This window comes from Mastomys coucha, unplaced genomic scaffold (assembly GCF_008632895.1).
Source record: "Mastomys coucha isolate ucsf_1 unplaced genomic scaffold, UCSF_Mcou_1 pScaffold21, whole genome shotgun sequence".
Taxonomy (NCBI): Eukaryota; Metazoa; Chordata; class Mammalia; order Rodentia; family Muridae; genus Mastomys; species Mastomys coucha.
In genome coordinates, this window is record NW_022196904.1 from 163,255,845 (window position 1) to 163,274,697 (window position 18,853).

The 18,853-nt window shown below is 37.7% G+C and overlaps 1 protein-coding gene across 3 annotated transcripts in view; it reads left to right on the plus strand.

Moving 5' to 3' along the window:
• A1cf (APOBEC1 complementation factor) overlaps positions 1 to 18,853 on the plus strand; it is an 81,489-nt gene that overhangs the window by 13,962 nt on the left and 48,674 nt on the right. The gene's annotated exons all lie outside the window — the stretch shown is intronic.

Below are 18,853 nucleotides of genomic sequence, written 5' to 3' on the forward strand. Positions count from 1 at the left end.
TGTTGGTGATGCTTGCATCTATGGCTCCTGATTTCTTTCCTAGGTTTTGTATCGCCAGGGTTGTTTCTATTTCCACGTTTAGATTCTGGATGGTTTTGCTCATTTCCTTCACCTGTTTGTTTATGTTTTCCTGTAGTTCTTTAAGGGATTTTTGTGTTTCCTCTTTAAGAGCTTCTAGCTCTTTACCTGTATTCTCCTGTATTTCTTTGAGGGTGCTATTTATGTCTTTCCTAAAGTCCTGCATCATCATGATAAGTGACTTTAGATCTGAATCTTGCTTTTCCAGTATGATGGTGTATCCAGGACTTGCTATGGTGGGAGTATTAGGTTCTGATGATGGCAAGTGACCTTGCTTTGTGTTGTTTATTTTCTTACACTTGCCCCCCTGCCATTTGGTTAACTCTAGTGCTACCTGCCCTTGCTAAATCTGACTGGAGCCTGTCCTTCCTGTGATCCTGGTTGTGTCCGAACTCCTCAGAGTCAAGCTGTCTCTGTGATCCTGTGATTCTGGGCTTGTTAGATCACCTGGGAGTGGGGCTTTCTCTGTGTGTTGTGGGACTGGCTGCAGAGCTTGCACCCAAGGTCTGCTCAGAACACTAACCCAGACAGACCAGAAGGAACCTGAGTCACTGGGCTGTAGGAATTCTTGTGTGCCTAGTCCCGCTGGTCCCAGTTATTCCCAGTGTTGGGACATACATAGGTTCCTGCTCACCTCTGATCCTACGTGTGTCAGAATGCCTGGGAGTGGAGCTTCCTCTGGGTCTCGTGGGACTGGCTGCAAAGCTTGTGCCCAAGGTCTGCTCTCAAGAACAATACATTTTGACAGGGCTGTGTACATCATGTAAAATTTAAAAGATCTTGAGGAGACTTCTAAGGTCTTACTACAGCAATTCCTGAAAAAGTGTCCCACACTGGATGGCTACTGCTTTTGCAAGTAGCAGTAAGAAGTAAATGTTTTAAAAGTATTTCATGCCTAAGAATTTAAATGAGTTTAATGTCAAACTTCTTTGTGCTCATTTTAGTACATTCTGGCTTAAAGTAAATGAGTTATGAATCATCATTTCAGGGGTTCAAGATGGTTAAAGAAAATTTTACCTGTTTATGCAGAATACTAATGATTCATGGGTCTTCAGCTATTTTAGTAGATATCAACTGATGTATCAATCAGTGAGAGGCTAAATGAAACAATAAAATAAGGGTACATCAAGGTAAATGAAAAGCCAGTTCCAAAGAGGCTCCAGAGGAAAGCAGCACCAAACAGAACCAAACAAACAGAACCATTCAGTTACTACAGAAGAATGCAGTGGGAGAAATGGAAGCATAGACAATCATAAAAATTTCCTAACAGACTGTTGGGAAAGTGAAAAACATAACAGACAGATGCAATTGTTTTCTGTTTCTAGCAGTATTAGTAATCTTCACTTTTGCTGTTTTATTGGGCTTTTAAACAGCACTTACCTATTCCGCTGGGGCCGTTAACATGAAGCAAACAGGCTTATTAGATGTATTCAAACCCTATTGCTTCTGATTATTTGTTCTGGAAGTCAGGAATCTAAATCTGATACCATGGGGGAATGAACAATATTGGCAGAAGAGTCGTCTAATCCTCTTTCTTGAAGCCGCGTAGCAGCACCCACACACACACTCCCAGCAGGAGACAGGCATTTACTCCTAACCAATTAGAACTTGCAAGCTGTAATTATGAGAATAGTGGTATTAATAATAAGTTAACTTCAACATTCTCCCATGGCTCTTCCACTTACTAGGCACTTTGGTGAACCAGTTTAATCCTTCTGCAAAATTGATACTATAACTATATCATTTTTCCCATAAAGAAACTAAAGCTTAGGAACAGGAAGGACAAGCCATGCCACATGCATCAGCTTGCAAATTAAGAGCAGACTGGTGATTCTAAGAAGTATTGCAGCTTGGAATGGAAAGGATATTGAGATCTCTTGACAGAGAAAAACTAAGAGAATGTCCCAAGAATAGAAAATGTCTTTTTAAAAACAGTTATCAAAATTCAAAACTCGAGCCTTCTAGTGGGCCATTGCTTTGCTTTACCACCCACTGTACACATCTCTAATTCAGCATAGTTCTCTGCAAATTCTAGAAGGCATATATGGGTCCTCCAATGTTCATAGGACCTCTCTCTTCATTAAGTCTCACATTCCTCTCTATGATCAGATTCATAGCCAAAAGAAACTCAGTTAAAGAAAACTCAGCTGTGACTTAAGGACTAAGAAGTTCAACTCACAGAAGAAATATAGAAACTATAGCAAAGGTATAGTTTACACAGTGTCCGAACTCACCATTCAGTTATCACTGAACACATGAAGCAATTGTCATAAAGGACTTGGCTGCCTCACATCCAAATTCTTGTAATGTCTGGAAGATAACAAATTATCTCCTGAGAAGCACATCCTTCTCTCAGTAGGAAGAATAACTTGCCCTATGTGTATACAGAGAGTCCTAGATGAGACCACCTTCATTTGGGACTTCTTAAATGAAGACTCAAGTACTGCTAACTATGACTTCACCAGCCTGAATAGAGTATGATTCATTTAGCATTAGAGTGAATTTTCTTTCATGTGTTTCCTAGAGGAACAAACTAGTTAGGAGGCAGACTGTGAGTTATAGCATTCAAAGCCTGAACAAGATCAAGTATTACAAAGCTATGTGGCAAAAAGCTAGGGAATGGAAAGTTGGATAGTGGAGGAGAGAACACATAGAGGAGAGAGTAAAATGATGGGCTTGAGGCAGGTGTCTTTGTGAACAGTTAATTTATTAAACAATTCTGACTTCTTATTAGTCAAGGGAGCATCACATATACTACACACTGACCCCAGTGTGTCCCTCACTCTCTTGCTGTAACAAACACATGGTGAACGTGCAGTGACCTGAACGGGCATCACCCTAGGAATGTTATCATGTGGTCCTTTAAGATACCTGATTGGGAATCCCTAAAATGAGGTTGGCAAGAGCACTTGTGGGCTGGACTGACCACCTGAATTTGATATTCACACCCCACAAGGGAGCAGAACAGAACAGACTCCTGATAATCATCCTCTGACGCCACACACATACCATATGTGCACCTAATACATATAGTACACACACACACACACACACTAACACAGAGACACACACAGAGACATGTGTACACATGCATGCACACATACACTAAATATATAAATAAATTCAAAAAGCTCTAACATGGCTAGAGAGCTGGCTCAGTAAAGAACACTGGCTGTTTTTCCTGATGACCCAGGTCCAATCTCCAGAACCCACACAACAACTCACTATCACCTGTAACATTGGTTCTAGGAGATCTAATAACTTCTTCTGTCCTGTGTGGGCACCATGCACTCACATAGTGTGCAAATATACATGCATTAAATACTCATAAATATAAAACTTTAAATTAAAATATCCTATAATGTCTACAAACTCATTCTTACTTTTCAGAAACAATGCATAGAATTAAGTATGTGTTACAATAATACTCATTTATTACCTCAGAATTTTAAAGGATTAGATAATGTCCAGTAATATATGGTGATGACATGGCAAAAGGAAATAATGTGTTAAAACAGAAATTTCTAGTCTGAGAATGCCTAGATTCATAGCCTCGCTCGACGAACTGACTTTGGGCCAATTACTTAGCTTCTACTAAATCAAGGTTATTTTTCGAAGGAGAACAGAATTTATATGTGAACTGCTTAAGACAATACAAAGGCAAGGGTAAGCCAACCTTAGATTGTACAGCCATGATTCTTATCAGTCCTATGCTGAGAACACAAGGCTTTAGAAGAAGAAAATGGTTAGGAGAGAGATAAACCATTGAGAGTAGTTTTTAGGATGCAATAAGAAGACTGAGAAATTAACAGAATCCTCACCCCCAGTTTGCAAATGTGAGCCTGGTGCCCCCCCCCCCACCCCAGTTCTGTGGCAGTTTTTCCAGGGGATAAGTATTCTCTATCACTGATAGGACCTCCTGGTTGTTTGGTTGGTTGGTTGGCTTTGAGTTTTTTTGTATTTTGTTTTGGTAGAGAATGATTTGAAGTATCTTGGGTAATCATTAAAGCAAGCAAAGTAGAAAGATGATGAATCTTTACAGTAGACTTCAAAACTCTCAGGCTTTGTTATTGACATAGTTACAGCCAGAGAAACCAAAACCACTCAGCACTCAAAGCCACTTAAAAAACTTCAAGTGATTGTTTAAAAAGATGACTATATTAATCATCTAATGTTAGTGTGGCAAAAATATAGGCATTAAATACATTGTCCTGTCCCCAAGTGCCCTGCACAAGTATAGAAACTTCATGAAGAGCATACCCCAGAAGAGAAAACTAAATGTAGAAGATAGGGTGGGGGAAAACTAAGTGGATCATCAAGACTGCATCGAAAGAATTAGAGACCAGTGTCCACTAAGGAATGCCAAGAAAACGCTTCCTTCTATGTGAGACATCTGCTACCAAGACTTCTAGCAGCTTGTCTTGTTCCAACAGTTCTAGACATTGTCCTGAGCAATCTCTAGGCCATGTGTAGCTCCACATTCGTTAGCAGCTGAGATCCTCCTGACCAGTGATATGCAGATGCCTGCTTCCCTGATGGATCTGGATGCTGAACTCAACCTCGTAGAATTTGGAGTTATTATAACAATACACACTCAGAACTGGCCTAATGACATGTGCCAGCACCTCCTCATATAGGTTTATCTTTTTCTAAGTGCAGTGCCGCATGCAAAGATGACTGTCTAAAATCAAAGAAGTTATAGAACTGTTTCTAAAGTTTGCAAACTGAGATTAAATGATCCACCTTTTTTTGCAGAGTTTTTCCTAAAAAAATGTGTCCCTATTAACTATGGTAAACTGCTGGTTTCCTAAAGGCAGGAAAATTGTTCTATTCTTTTTTAAGCTACAATATTATTCACTTGTAAGATGGAAGAGCCCCCTCACTAAAAAGATAAAGGAGAAAAGTCAAGTAAACACTGAGTACCGTTTTTTAACCAACTTCAGGCTCCCTGCCCTAGTGAACTGCTACTGTTTCTCTGTAGAAAAGGCATCCCTAATCCAAACTCAGAATGAAGAAACAGCTTAATTAACTTAACCAAAATTTGCAAAGTGTAAGTAGCAGCACTCTAGCCTTCAAGTATCAGTTAATCGAGAATGATGGCATCATAATCATGAATAATAATCAATATTGGATGAGAGACTCTGGGTTTTAATATCATGCAACACAATTGTAAAATTATGTAAAGCAGAACAAATTATGTCTGGAATCATCTGAGAGGCTACATGTGCAAAATTGATTATTATTCAGTTGTGGAAATAATGAATTGGGATAGTTGCAGGAAAATGGATAAGAAAAGGGAACATAAACACGTGGTCTTACTTATATATGAATCTTAGCCTGTAATATAGAGACATACATAGAAGCAGACAGGTGGGTATAATAGCATTTAAAAAGGAGGCTGCAAAGGGGTAATAGTAGGTGATAAGAAAGGACAGATTGCAGGCACAAGGACACACAATGTCATGAAAGAAGATATAAAGGTAATTATTCCTATAGTTTCAACTATCAGAGTAGTTTTCTTTTATGTATGATGGATAAGCATATAAAGATACAATTGATACGGGAAGTGTGAAACACTAAACACAGCTTTGTATCATCAGAAAAGCCATTCTAATTGTACAGAAGTTTACTTAGATGTAGAGTTTGAAAATAGGCAAGTATTAATTTGAGTTGCTATGTGATCTTTTTACTCATGAGTTTATTATAATAAATAACGTCAGTAAGTACAAACAATGATAAAGTATGGGCGTTAACCATGCATGTAATTCCAGCATAGGGATACTGAAGCAGAGGGATTACAGGTCTCAGAACATCCTAGGCTGTACATAGACCACCCCCCATCTCAGAGCAAAGCTAAATGAACAGATATAGCTTTTCGAATTGTCATTTCTGTAACAAGCCACACAATTTGACCCACGCAATTAACCACAGGATAAACTTAAAGGAAGTGGAAAGCTACTCTTGTGCTCTGATCCTACAACTCTCTTAATTCCAATCATCCACCCCAATTCCCTTACAAAACATGTGCAGTTTCCATATGTTAACATTTTCAGAACTCTTTTCTTGAACTAAACATTTTTAAAAGCCACCATTCCTTTCATAATTTTTAATGTTGAAAGAACAGTAGTTATGTTTGAGGTGTCTCCATTTCATTGTTTCTGATCTTCCCGTCTATGCTTTCCAAGAGATGTTTGTTTCCAGGCTAGTCATAAAAGAAAGGAAAAATAGACAGCACATGTTACTGTCACCACTGGCCACCAGGGCTTTATTTGCTCTTGTGTATAGACATCCACAGTCATCATTGCCAGGCTATGAGTGCATACCTACTCCTAAGACCTTATGGAGTGGCTATGACCTTGTTTCAGCCATAGACTGTGAGAAAGGCCAACATCCAGTAAGAATATGTGTACATAGGAATCAGGAATAGTCAGCACGAAGGCTTGCTGAACTTGCTATCCAGGATATTATGCTACATAGACTGTTAAAAGCCTCTAAGGTAGGACTCCTGCATAGACTGTTAAAGGCCTCTAAGGTAGGACTCCACAGAATCACTTGGCTCTTTCCTATCCTTGTGGACTCATGTGAAAGTTTCCTTCCCTCTAAACACCACTACAAAGTAACATTTTGTATGGGCTAATATTAATATCTTTATTTGGATATTAATAAAAATACTTCTTAGTTGGACTCCATTGAGACTAAGTTCAGCCCAAATCAACAGAGCCAGATCTAGTAATGATCTAGTGGAATGAGATTATTTTAGAAAACAATTATCCATTAAAAGTCATGAGTATGTCAACAACAAATTACTAGAGAACATGTGGACTGGTTTTCTCTCCTGTCATCTAGTTTCTACCTTCCTTCAAAGTTTTTCTTCTTTTCAATACATTTGTATTGTGTCTACCCTGTGTGACAGTACGTATTCAATTGTTCTCTGTTACTTTGTTTGAACACATATGAAGTTTATAATAGAGCTCCAATGAGCTATTATTAACTCAGTTGCCTAGTACTGTTACCAAGGGACCATTTATATAAGTTTTTGGTCTTCGCTACAGATGAATTGAATCACAAACACACATAGATACACATAGACACATATGCACACATGCAGATACACGCACAGACACATGCACACAAACCACATACACACACACAGCCACACACACACCCCACCACCACCACCACCACCCCACATACTATACACAAACACATACCACATACACCTTGAGAAGGGATATCACCTAAGAGGAGCTGACTGGAAACAGGAGTTTCTTCTTTCTTCAAAGGCCCCCTCTATCTCATATGTGTTATCAGCTGGCTCTACTGAAGTTACTCTCTGGTGAATAGTAAGGACCAGTACATAGAATGTGTAATAACAGTACAAGGATAAGGTATTAAAGCAAGTAACTAAAGTCACAGTTAAGGACTTCACTCAGGATAGACACAATCTCTGTTTGAGCAGATGATTACAGAGATGTTGTTTCTGAGAATAAGATAAAAGAGGAGGAAAGTTAGACTCCATGTTGTAAATGGTCTTTGCTAACCTTTAAGAACACAGCTAAATCTCAGGCGTCCTGCTTTGAGATGTAGAGAAGATAACTCTTGCTTTTCTTTTCTTCCCTTTTGTGATTTAATTTCAAGCTAAATCCGAGGGATTTAAAGACCTCTCTTTGATAGCTAAAGGAAGTTTCAAACAGATAAGTGGTGAAATGTCTTTGAAGCAGAAAAAGCCTATCTTTATAATACCCATTTTAATGAGACTATTACTTAACTAGAAACATTTCCAGTGGACCACAGACTATATAATTTTAAATAGATTTTTAAATAAAAATAGATGATTCTAATTACCTAAATTTTTTCCTCAAACAAACGAACCAAAAAAAAAAAAAAAAAAAAAAAAAAAAAAAAAAAAAAAAAAAAAAAAAAAAAAAAACAAAAAACTACCTATCCCAGGATTGTTTTGCACAAATGATGATCAATTCACCATCTAATTATGTTTAATTTTTCTCAAGACTTCTAGTAACTTTTTTGGAGTTAGATTGTGCCTTAGTAAAAAAAAGGTATTTTGACACAGTAAAAGTTAAAAATTAGAAAATATATTTCCTCTTCACTATGTATGCTTTAATGCCTTGACTTAGAACAAATTTGATGAATGAATAAGTGAATGCATATATTCATTCATACATGTGTGCATGTACATATAAAACATATACAAAATATCATGTCTATGGGATATTATATTTCTCCATATTATATTATATTTCTCCTTATATCTCTGCTTATTATATTTCTCCAATAAACTCCAAGTCATTATCTCCAGTGGTTCCCCCCATGTAGTTTTTTTTTCTGTAGATATTTTTTTACTGTGTAATTTCTCAATTTGTAGAGTTTGTTAGTTAGCTCAAGTTACTCTAGGTAAGATCCCAAATGATTCCAAATCAGATGGTGTGTGGATTTTAAGCTGAGCAAGCAATAGCCATAGTAAATAATGGCCCAAAACATCTTTGCAAAAGCTGTTTCTTTAGAAACTTGTGCCTTTCAACATTGCTCTCCAAAAATAATGAAATGCTATCAACAACTTCTTAGCCATGAAAATCATCAAAGAAGCTGCAGCAAGAATAAGAGTGAGAGGCAGGGTAAGGAAGAGGGATTAAAAGTACAGCTAACCCTGGCTGGGTTAAGAGCACTGATTGCTCTTCCAGCGGTCCTGAGTTCAATTCCCAGCAACCACATGTGGCTCTGATCAGTAGAACTGACCAGAGAGGACAAGACCCCACTCTTGGGGCAGTGTTTAGTGTTGTACAAGGTTCTGTAGTTCCGGTGACCCAGCAACACACTATCTCTTCAGAAATTTGGTCTATAGTTGACTTCTTTCTGTCTGACTTTCTGTAGTGTAGAAGAGCTAAGGAGCTATAGAAGAAACTTAATACTTTAATCAAATTGAAGAATAAAAATAAGTACAAAGCCATATTACATCCTGCTAAATGATATGACCCAGGGTAAACTATGGAAGTGCTATACTCTGCTGGAGAATTTGGATGAGAACTGACCAGGTATAACACAGAGCTGACAATGACCACATGTTCCCACTGCACCACAGGCAAAGGAAGTTAGGATCTGGTCCATGTGCACCATCCTACAATCCACTAGGCCTAGTCAACAGGATTAGTATGATAGATATTTCCAGTCCAGACCAGAGACTAAACTGTGTGGTGCTCTAGGTAAACCCATGTATCTGTGTGGAGGAGAATGCAGACTCACAGGACTGCCCTTTCTGGCTTCCCACTGCGTCCTGTGTTCCTCAAAGCCATACTCTGACAGAAGCAACTTTCTTTGTAAGGAAAACAAAGTCTATTAGGAAAAATTTAGTAGTTGCCTCAGGATATTTAGCTTCAGATTTTCTGACTGTTACTTGTTACCCACGGCATCTTGGGCATGTTAACTAACTTCGCTCTTTCTGGGTTTACTGCTTTCTCCATTAATCATAGAAATGCTAATACCTACTTCACAGAATTCTTATGGGGATAAAATAAGTCATATTTAAATGCAAAGCATAGCATGTAATGCATATTTAGTTCATGTTGGTCTTGTGTAACATTCTTACTTATGATTTTAAAATTTTTCCACATAACGGCCAAAGAGCAGTAACAGCAATTTAACTTGATCTCTAAAGGTTGTCATGTGTAAGCCTGGTGGTGGTGGTGACAGCATGAGCCTTTAATCCCAGCACTTGGGAGCCAGTCTGCTCTACAGAGAGTTCCAAGACCATCAGGGCTACAGAGAAAAACCCTGTCTCAAAAGAACATAAATAATATAATAATAATAATAATAATAATAATAATAATAATAATAATAATTTTATTATTGTTGCTGTTGTTATTGTTGTGGTTTACATGTGATAATAATATTATCACATGTAAATGACAAGTTTTTAAGTTACCTTTATTTCTTTGACCCACTATGCCCTTTGTGTATCTGTCCACTGATATGTGAGTCTCTCTGTTAATGATTTAAGCATGAGTTTTCTTTTCATTTTTTTGCATTTTACAGATATTATTCTTATCTATTATTTATCTGCCAATCATTTATTTTAATCGCTGCCAAGGTTACATTATGATTGCATGTGCTTGTGATTTTTATGTAGTTAAATCTGGCAGTCCTTTCATTGTGGATTTTTACACTTACTTTGAAAGAGTCCATGCCACAATAGTATGAGAATATTCTCCTGTGTTCTGGAAGTTACATAACACTTTTAAAGGCTATCTCTTTAATCCTCTTAGAAGTTGGACATAGGTCATTAGGTGATAGTCCAACTTTATCTCTTTCTCAAATAGTCCACAACCTCCCTATGATCTGATATAATACCTATTGACAAACACCAGTCTCAAAACAACTATGGATCAAGGCTTTCGACTCTGGGACATGAATTTTCTGTTCTTGGGCGTTTTTAATTTCTTACTGTTGGTTAAGCTGGCTCCAGATCATTTCCTGTGTTGAATAGATCTTGTGAAAACCATCACATCTTTTTTTTCTGCCAGAAGAATTACAAAATTAATTCCTCAAGTTTTAAAATAGTAGAATCTAAGTTGGAATGACAACACACGATAAATGTGGAAGAACAGATTTTGTTACACAATAGACTTTTCACTTAAACATTTCTTTAGGGCTTTCTGTTGAACTTTATCATTTTCTTCACATGATTTCAGGCACTTCTTATGTTTTTCTTATTATTTCCCTTTATTGGTCAGATCTTTTCCTGGCACCTTGTTTGTTCTCTTAGCAAACATTTATTCTTACCCTTGCAGTACACTCTGACTAGCTGCAATCCAGTGTTATTGAACTGATTTACTTACTCTGAATAATAATGAATAGCTACACTGGCCTGACATGACACCTTTATGCTGTGCCTTTATCGATACAAGGATACTGAGTTCTATTCTAATGCATGAAGAACTTCATTCCCTTTAAACTAATACAGGTATCTTTTTACTTAGTACCACTTGTTTACTATGAAAATTGTGCATGTTTTCATTAATGAAGAGAATTAAATTTATACAATCCATAATACTCAATAATCTTTGTGTTTTAAAATGACACTATCTAGTAATCTTGGTGCTGTGCTGACAGTTCATATTTAAACTCATCTGTGAGTTTTTTCTCTTAGTTTTCTGATTTATTATATATATTTATGTGGTTTTTATCAAAGATGTGATATGTCCACACATAATTTCATAAATGTATATAATTTTCCATTCTTCAAAGGACTTTCTGTAATAAAACAATTATTCCTTTCTCTTTTTCTGCATTCATTTTATTTATTCATTTATTTATGCGTTTATGTGATGTGTGTGTAAGCACTCACAACCAATAAAGGGTGTCAGATCCCCCTGGAGTTGCTAGCACCCTGACATGGGTTCTAGGATACCCCTGGAGTTGCTAGCATCCTGACATGGGTTCTAGGATCCCCCTGTAGTTGTTGGCATCCTGACATGGGTTCTAGGTACTGAACGATGATCCCCCTGGAGTTGTTGGCATCCTGACATAGGTTCTAGCTACTGAACGATGATCCCCCTGGAGTTGTTGGCATCCTGACAAGGGTTCTAGGTACTGAACGATGATCTTCTTGAAAGAGGAGTAAGTATTCTTAACCACTGACCTATCTCTCCAGCCCCAATTTCTTTAATAGTGTTTAAAATATGCCTAATCAAACTTTCTGTTTGGGAGAAAAAGCATTAAATGTTTTTCAATTCAAATAAACAGTTATTAGTTTATACATAAACTAATAGTATGTATTAGTTTATACATAAACCTTATTTTATCCTTTGAACAAATTTATAAAAATAAAATCATACTTTTCTAAGTAAATACCCATTGCATCTATTTTTTTTTTTAATTATTAGAAGCAATATACTCATTTGTAAGAAGTCTCTGGCTTGTAATATGGACTCTTCTCTCATTTGAAGAATTCACATCTCTCTACCTGGTCATAAGGCCAGCAGCAGTCCAGTTGACTCCTCTCTCCTGTCACCTCTCACTCTTAGTGTCCAGTCTGTAGAACTTTGATTATTAATTCTACTTTTTTCTCTGGTCCCTATTGGGCCACTGTGATTCTTTCTTAGCTTCTTCTCTTGAGCGGTTATTTGCAGTGATTTCTGTTTTCAGTAATTTTTTTCAGATTAGGATTTTTGAACCAATTTTATAATGAAAATTCTATTTCACCAAGTATTCACATAATAATAAAATTTGAATCTTTAAATTATAAATTTTAGAAGCTGTAAATCATAAGATAAAAAAAATGGGTTCATTTTTCTACCATCCAGGTTAGCCAGTTAGACTTTTATAATCAATGACCTTATGAATATAAATTTAACATAAATGAAATTTGACCACACACAGTTTTTATAAGCTATCTTCCCCCAATTTTACAATTACATTCCCCCAAAGTCTACCTCAGTTGTGACTCCTTTGTCTGGACTATCAACCAGTATTGGGCCACTGTTCGTGCCACTATCTCCTTGTGGCTGGTTATCAGGGCAATGCCTAGCTTCCTTACACGCTCTGTGTGAGTTGAAAAGAGAAGAAAGAAAACCAGTATTCAGAGAGTTAGGATCATGGTGGAAGAAGAGAAGTTGAAATGTCACTGTGTTCTCCTCAACAAATATGAAATTTACTGCTGAGGTTTTTTTTTTTTAATTATAAGTACAATTAATAGTCCCTAAAGACAACTTTAATTTCTTCATTTCAAGATTATCTGGACCCAAATGAATGCATCGTACATTAACTGATGCCTTAAGAACAGGAAGATTGTTCGATTAATTAATTGACTGATACATATATATATATATATGTATGTATGTATATATATATATATATATATATATATATATATATTTGTTTTTTGGTTGTTTTGTTTTGTTTGTGGTTTTTTTGGGTTTTTTTGTTTGTTTCTTTCTTTCTTTCTTTTGAGACAGGGTTTCTCTGTATAGCCTTGGCTGTCCTGGAACTCACTCTGTAGACCAGGCTGGCCTCAAACTCAGAAATCTGCCTGCCTCTGCCTCCCAAGTGCTGAGATTAAAGGCGTGGCCACCATTACCCGGCAATATATTTTTTAAATAATAAGGTGATACATTAAGACTTTTAAAAATTCTTTTTAGCTTTTTAAGTTAAAATATAATTGCATCATTTCCCTGCTTCTCTTTCCCCCTCCAACCCTTCCCAGTATCACCCTTTACTCCCTCTCCAAATGCATGGTGTCTATTTCTTTAATTCATGTAATCACCACAGAGACCTTTTGGAATGTGTGGATATGCATATTCTTTTTCTATGCTTCATGATGCAAACTCAAATTGCTTTCATTTCAAACATTTTTCTAAGTCACGTTTTGCAACTAATTTATTCTTCTTTTATTGAGCAATGCAAGACAATATTTACTTCACATGATCAAGAGACTTTTATCACAACCCCTTCATTTCTGTGCCATCTGGAACTCAGTGAAAGTCCTATGAGAGACTTTATAAGGATGAATTTCTTCTCAAAATGACTTGTATATGTTTTACAATGGTTACATACACCTCGCACAAGACCAGGTCACAATAAAACATTAGAGAAAGATTGATGTGGCTTAGGGAGATCCAAACAGCAAGTGACACCTTCGACACCACTTCAAATGCACTGTGGGGTCTGGTGTCACCACAACCCTGAGGTTCCCTCTCAATGAGAAGGACCTCTCTCCACTCCTGATCAAGTCACACTCTCTTTCCCCATTGCATCTTCTTGCCCAACCTCTTCCAGAGCATCAGTAAAAGGGTGGCATAGTAAGTTTAGTAACAGAACTGAGCTTTCCAAATTCTAAACTGCCAAAGATAGGACATTTGTACAGAGGAAATCAATATTTATTGGACTCTTCATTAAAGTTGAGGATAACTGTTTCATTTCACTTTTAACCAAGATGCGCGCTGACATCCACGGTCGGCATTTCCTTTCTGACATCTACTCTCTGCACCTCCTTTTGTCCTCTGCCTGTAATTTCTGCTTTCACTTTCTAAGCTCCAGCATCTTTGCTTTTAAATAGGCTTCCTTCCCATGTACTTTGCCAGCATTGGTCTCGGGCCACACCCATTTCACATGTTGAGACCTTAAAGATGAAAGTAAAGATTGCTTCCCATTTCTTCTGTCTTCCTGATCACCATTCTAGGACAATAAAATCCAAGGGACAATCCTCACTTTCAACCCTGTCCTGATTTTCCTTTGTAACTTGTAACTCTTTGTGGCACCAAATTTTTACTATCAAATAAATGCATTTCCTTTCTCTGCAACAGGCAGAGGCATAACTGCAGGGCAGCATGTGTCTCTATCTGAGATACATTTTCCCCACAACACCTTTCCTTCATCCTCATCATCCTCTCTCCTTCTACCTTCCCTGACCCAAGTCCCACTGACACAAGAGACCTGACCCCTCCCAGCAGTGAACTCCCTTTTCTCAACTTCAGGGGAAGCAGAGATCTTGAAGAACAATTTCTAGGTCCTGCTGGATCAAATGGAAATGGATGTTGCAGATGTAAAATCATAAATGCATAGAAAAGAAATCATGTCCATACACGTTCTAGTTTTAATAACTTTGTCATTGAGAAATATGTGCTTTTGTCTCTCTCATGAATATGACCTGTGCAGAAAATATCAAAAATCAACTTTTCACATTAAGCAAGTTTATTCTAAGGTATAACTACAGAAAATTACTGGGAATAATTAGGAATAATGAGTACTAGGACATTTAATTTATGTCTTTCTTTTTATTTCTGATTGACTACAAGTCACTATAATCTATAAAACTGTTGACGCTGAGTCTTCTGTTCATTCCTTATGTGTCTGCTGAGCACTTGGCATAACATCAAGCCTTGGCACAAACTACAAGTAGAAGATAGCCCTTCCACTTATCATGCTTACAGTTCAGTGAGAATGAGAGTCAGGGGAACATTACAACACTGTGTGAGGCAATACAGAGTTGTACAGGCTTTCCTGAGAATGAGGAGGGGATGGCATTACCCAGGATGGGATGATATTACCCAGAGAGGTTGTCAAAGAAAGCATCATGAAGCAAGCAGCTTTCAACCAAATCCAGATGGAATCAATGAGTCCAAACAGTGAAGTTGGAAGACACAGGAAGGGAAAGTGTATGAGTATACCTGGAGACCTAAAGAAGCATGTAGGTGCTAAGAGGAGGGGGCTGTGAAGGATGGGGAAAGGAGACGCAGGATGTGGTACTGAGGAGAATGTGTCATACTGATGACATGGGACTTTATCTACCACATAGAGTCATGTAGAACTATTATAGCCAACACTGTGCAAGTATTAAATGCTGGGGACCATTTTGAGTATTTAATAATTACCTTTATGTTTAATCCTCAGAAGACTATGAAACAAGATATACTGTTACCCTAATTTTATATATAAAGACATTGAGGCTCAAAGAGCCTTGGATGGAAGTAGAAGAATACATGGGAATGCTTTCTTTTTTCTTTTAACAAGGGGGCCTCCTTATGCAGTCCAGGCTAGCCTTGAACTCATGATTTTCCTGCCTCAGTCTCCCAAATAGACTTGGATAACAGACATGACCATCACACTTGGCTCAGAGTCCATTTTTATGTAGTTATATTCAGTAGCATACACATTTGAGGTAAGAGTTTCATTGCTAAAAAAAAATATAGTCCTAGAGAATATAGAGACATTGGCCTGAGACTGTTAAATGGTAGCTAGGCAGTGTTAGTGAAGATCCATGGCATTTTGTATATTTTTCAAATGAATATTGTCCAGGGAGTCTGTCCTGGTTATTTTTTATTGTAATTTGACATAACTTTCTAATCTGGGAAAAGGGAACCTCCTTTGAAGAATTGTCCTGTGGGCATGTATATGAAGCACTTTCTTTATTGCTAACTAATATGAGGGGCCAGTCCACTATGGGTAGTACCATCCCTATGCATGTAGACCTGCGCAGCATAAAACAACTAGCTAAGCGGAATTCAGTGAATAAGCCAGGAAACTGCATTCTTCCATTGTTTTTGCTTGAGTTCCTGCCCTAAATTCCCTAAATGATGGGCTATACCCTGTAAGTTAAAAGAAACCCTTTTCTCTACTAAATTGCTTTTGGTCATGGTGTTTATCACAGCAGCTTTGAAAATAAACTATGACATGGCCTTTCTGGATTTACTCTGTTGCCCCTGATCTCACAGCTGTCTTCCATTATGACTTATTAGCAGAAATATTAAACCACATTGAGTCACATGTGCTAGACATCAACAAAATACATCCAAAGTGTTTTCTCATTCATCTTCACTATAGCCACTTGTCCACAGTTCACAAATGAAAAACCTGATGTTTTGTAAATGTAACTCTCCCCTGCAATGCTGCCCGGACCCTCTTCCAACAAGTTTTATTCTTATCTCTTTATCTGCACTGACAAACAGAACTGTACCATGGAACTACCTAAAGGTTTCGTAGCAGAACCTGCCTGCCTCCTCTGATGAGTGCCATGATCCTATGCCTAATGATACTCTATGGCACAACAAGCCAGGAGCTTTTCCAAAGCTGCACCAGTATGTTGTTTTCCTAAGCCCTAGGGTAACTGTGGGATATCACTGCTGCAGGTGAGACAGGGTTGAGATTGATGGAGACAACAGTCAAAGGCAGAAAGAGAACAGAAAGGCTCTTCCCGTGTCTGTGCTCCTGCTCGGGCCTCTGCCTGATTCGTGGGCCTTGGACAGCTAACCTTCCCCCATTCCCAGACCTCTTTACTTGCTTCTAAACCACCTCAGCATCCTGGTTCTCTTATCCTTATGGTATTCGATCTAGATCTCCTTCGCTGGATATTCTTTATCTCTTGGCTTCTAGAAGTTGGAGTTATCTCAAGGTTCAACTTAGATACACACCCTCTTCCAGTCCTCACATGAGCTCATCCAGTCTCAAGACTAAACATGTGTCATACATCAGCTCCAAGTCAGTGTCTCAGATGGAACTCTCCCTTGAAATTCAGACTTGGATATCTGTCTACCTGCCATTCAGTTTATCTGTTTGGGTAGCTAATAACACTGTGAAAATGAGCAGCTCCATAACCCAACCTCCGCTTCTTTTTCCACAAATTTCCTCAACTCTATTCTTCTTTTGCCTTTGTTTTGTTTTGGGTTGGGTTGGGTTTTGTTTGGGAGTTCTGGTATCTAAACCGAGGACTTCAAACGTGTCACTAAAGTGCTATGCCACTAGAAAACACACCCAATCCCTGAAGTGCCTTTGGTTGCAAATTGTGAGTTTCATTTTAATGTGCTGATTGCAATGATTTGAGATTTAGATGTTGCAAAGGACTTCTCAGTACTTCACACTGTAGTCCAATGGGGTAGAGAGGCCTTTCTGACATCAAATTTTCTTTAATAACCTTTACTAATTGTTAACCCAAACTCAAGGCAGGCTTTGCAAAAAGCAAACTCATCATGTAACCATGAACTGTTGCCTTTTTGATGGAAATGATGAAGTCTAGCAAGAAACAAACTGCAGCTTAGCCAATAGACTGTAGACTTTGCCATGGACGCTATTATGGCACATAGAAATAACCTTATCAGATTCCCCATGTCCTTCCTGGTCCTCCAGGATAAGCTAAGCACAAAGGAGAACCGGAGAGCATTCTGATTAAACAGTAACATTAATGACATTTAGTAAATTTAGTAACATTTACATAAAAGTAGCCTTAGGTAAAGTGTAACTCTTGCAATAGTTTCATTATAAGTCTTCAAAAACTGGTTTTTATAGTTTATTTATAAGATTACTTCATAGCAATTCCTACAACTGAATCTGCCAACAGATAAAGATTATAAACTGATTATGGGCTTCAACTTATCTATGTTTTAGTATCCATAGAAACGGTATGTTCTCCAACTACAGAAGTAAAGCTACAGGATCTGAATTGCCTCCTAGTGTCAAATCACCACTATCATGTAAAAGACATTAATTTCCTAATCAAGATTAAAAAGAAGGACAAAACTTCTGGATAGATGAGATGGTTCATCACACATTGCAAACTCTAACATTCTCAGTTCAATCCCCAGGACCCAAATGGTGGAAGAAGAGAACTGATTTCTACAAGTTATCCTCTGACTTCTATGTGTGCTTTATGCATGTATGCACACACATACACACTCATACACAAACACACAAATTCATTAATTTAAATACATAAAAATAAAAGTCTTTTTTAACTGTGAACACTGAAATCTTTGTTGTAAATTTTTATATATGTGACTATATGTATATAAAAATGTGAGAAATGTGCATGTGCACAAATGAATGTTAAAATCTTTTGATCAATCTTGTTTGATTATAGAATAAATAGAAAAGTGTCTCTTACAAAACATAGGATAGACAATGAAGCTCAAGCTCACAATTTTTACTTCTTACCTCAGGATATTAGATTTAGTCACAGTTCCTTCTTCCTGAATCCATACAAATAATCCCCCCTCTCATTTTTTTCTCTTCTTCTGCCCTCCCTCTCTCCCCATGTATGTGTGTGTGTGTGTGTGTGTGTTTGTGTGTGTGCGCGCACGCACGCGCGCGTGTGCGCGCATGTGCACATGTGCGTGTGTGTTTTACATGCACAGGTATATGAATTGCAAGTGTACACCTGGAGGCCTGAGGAACACATCGGGCATCCTGATCTATCATTCTCTGTCTCACTCCTTTGAAACAAGGTCTTCTGCTGAAAGCAGAGCCAGACTGGTGGCAAACAAACTCCAAGGAT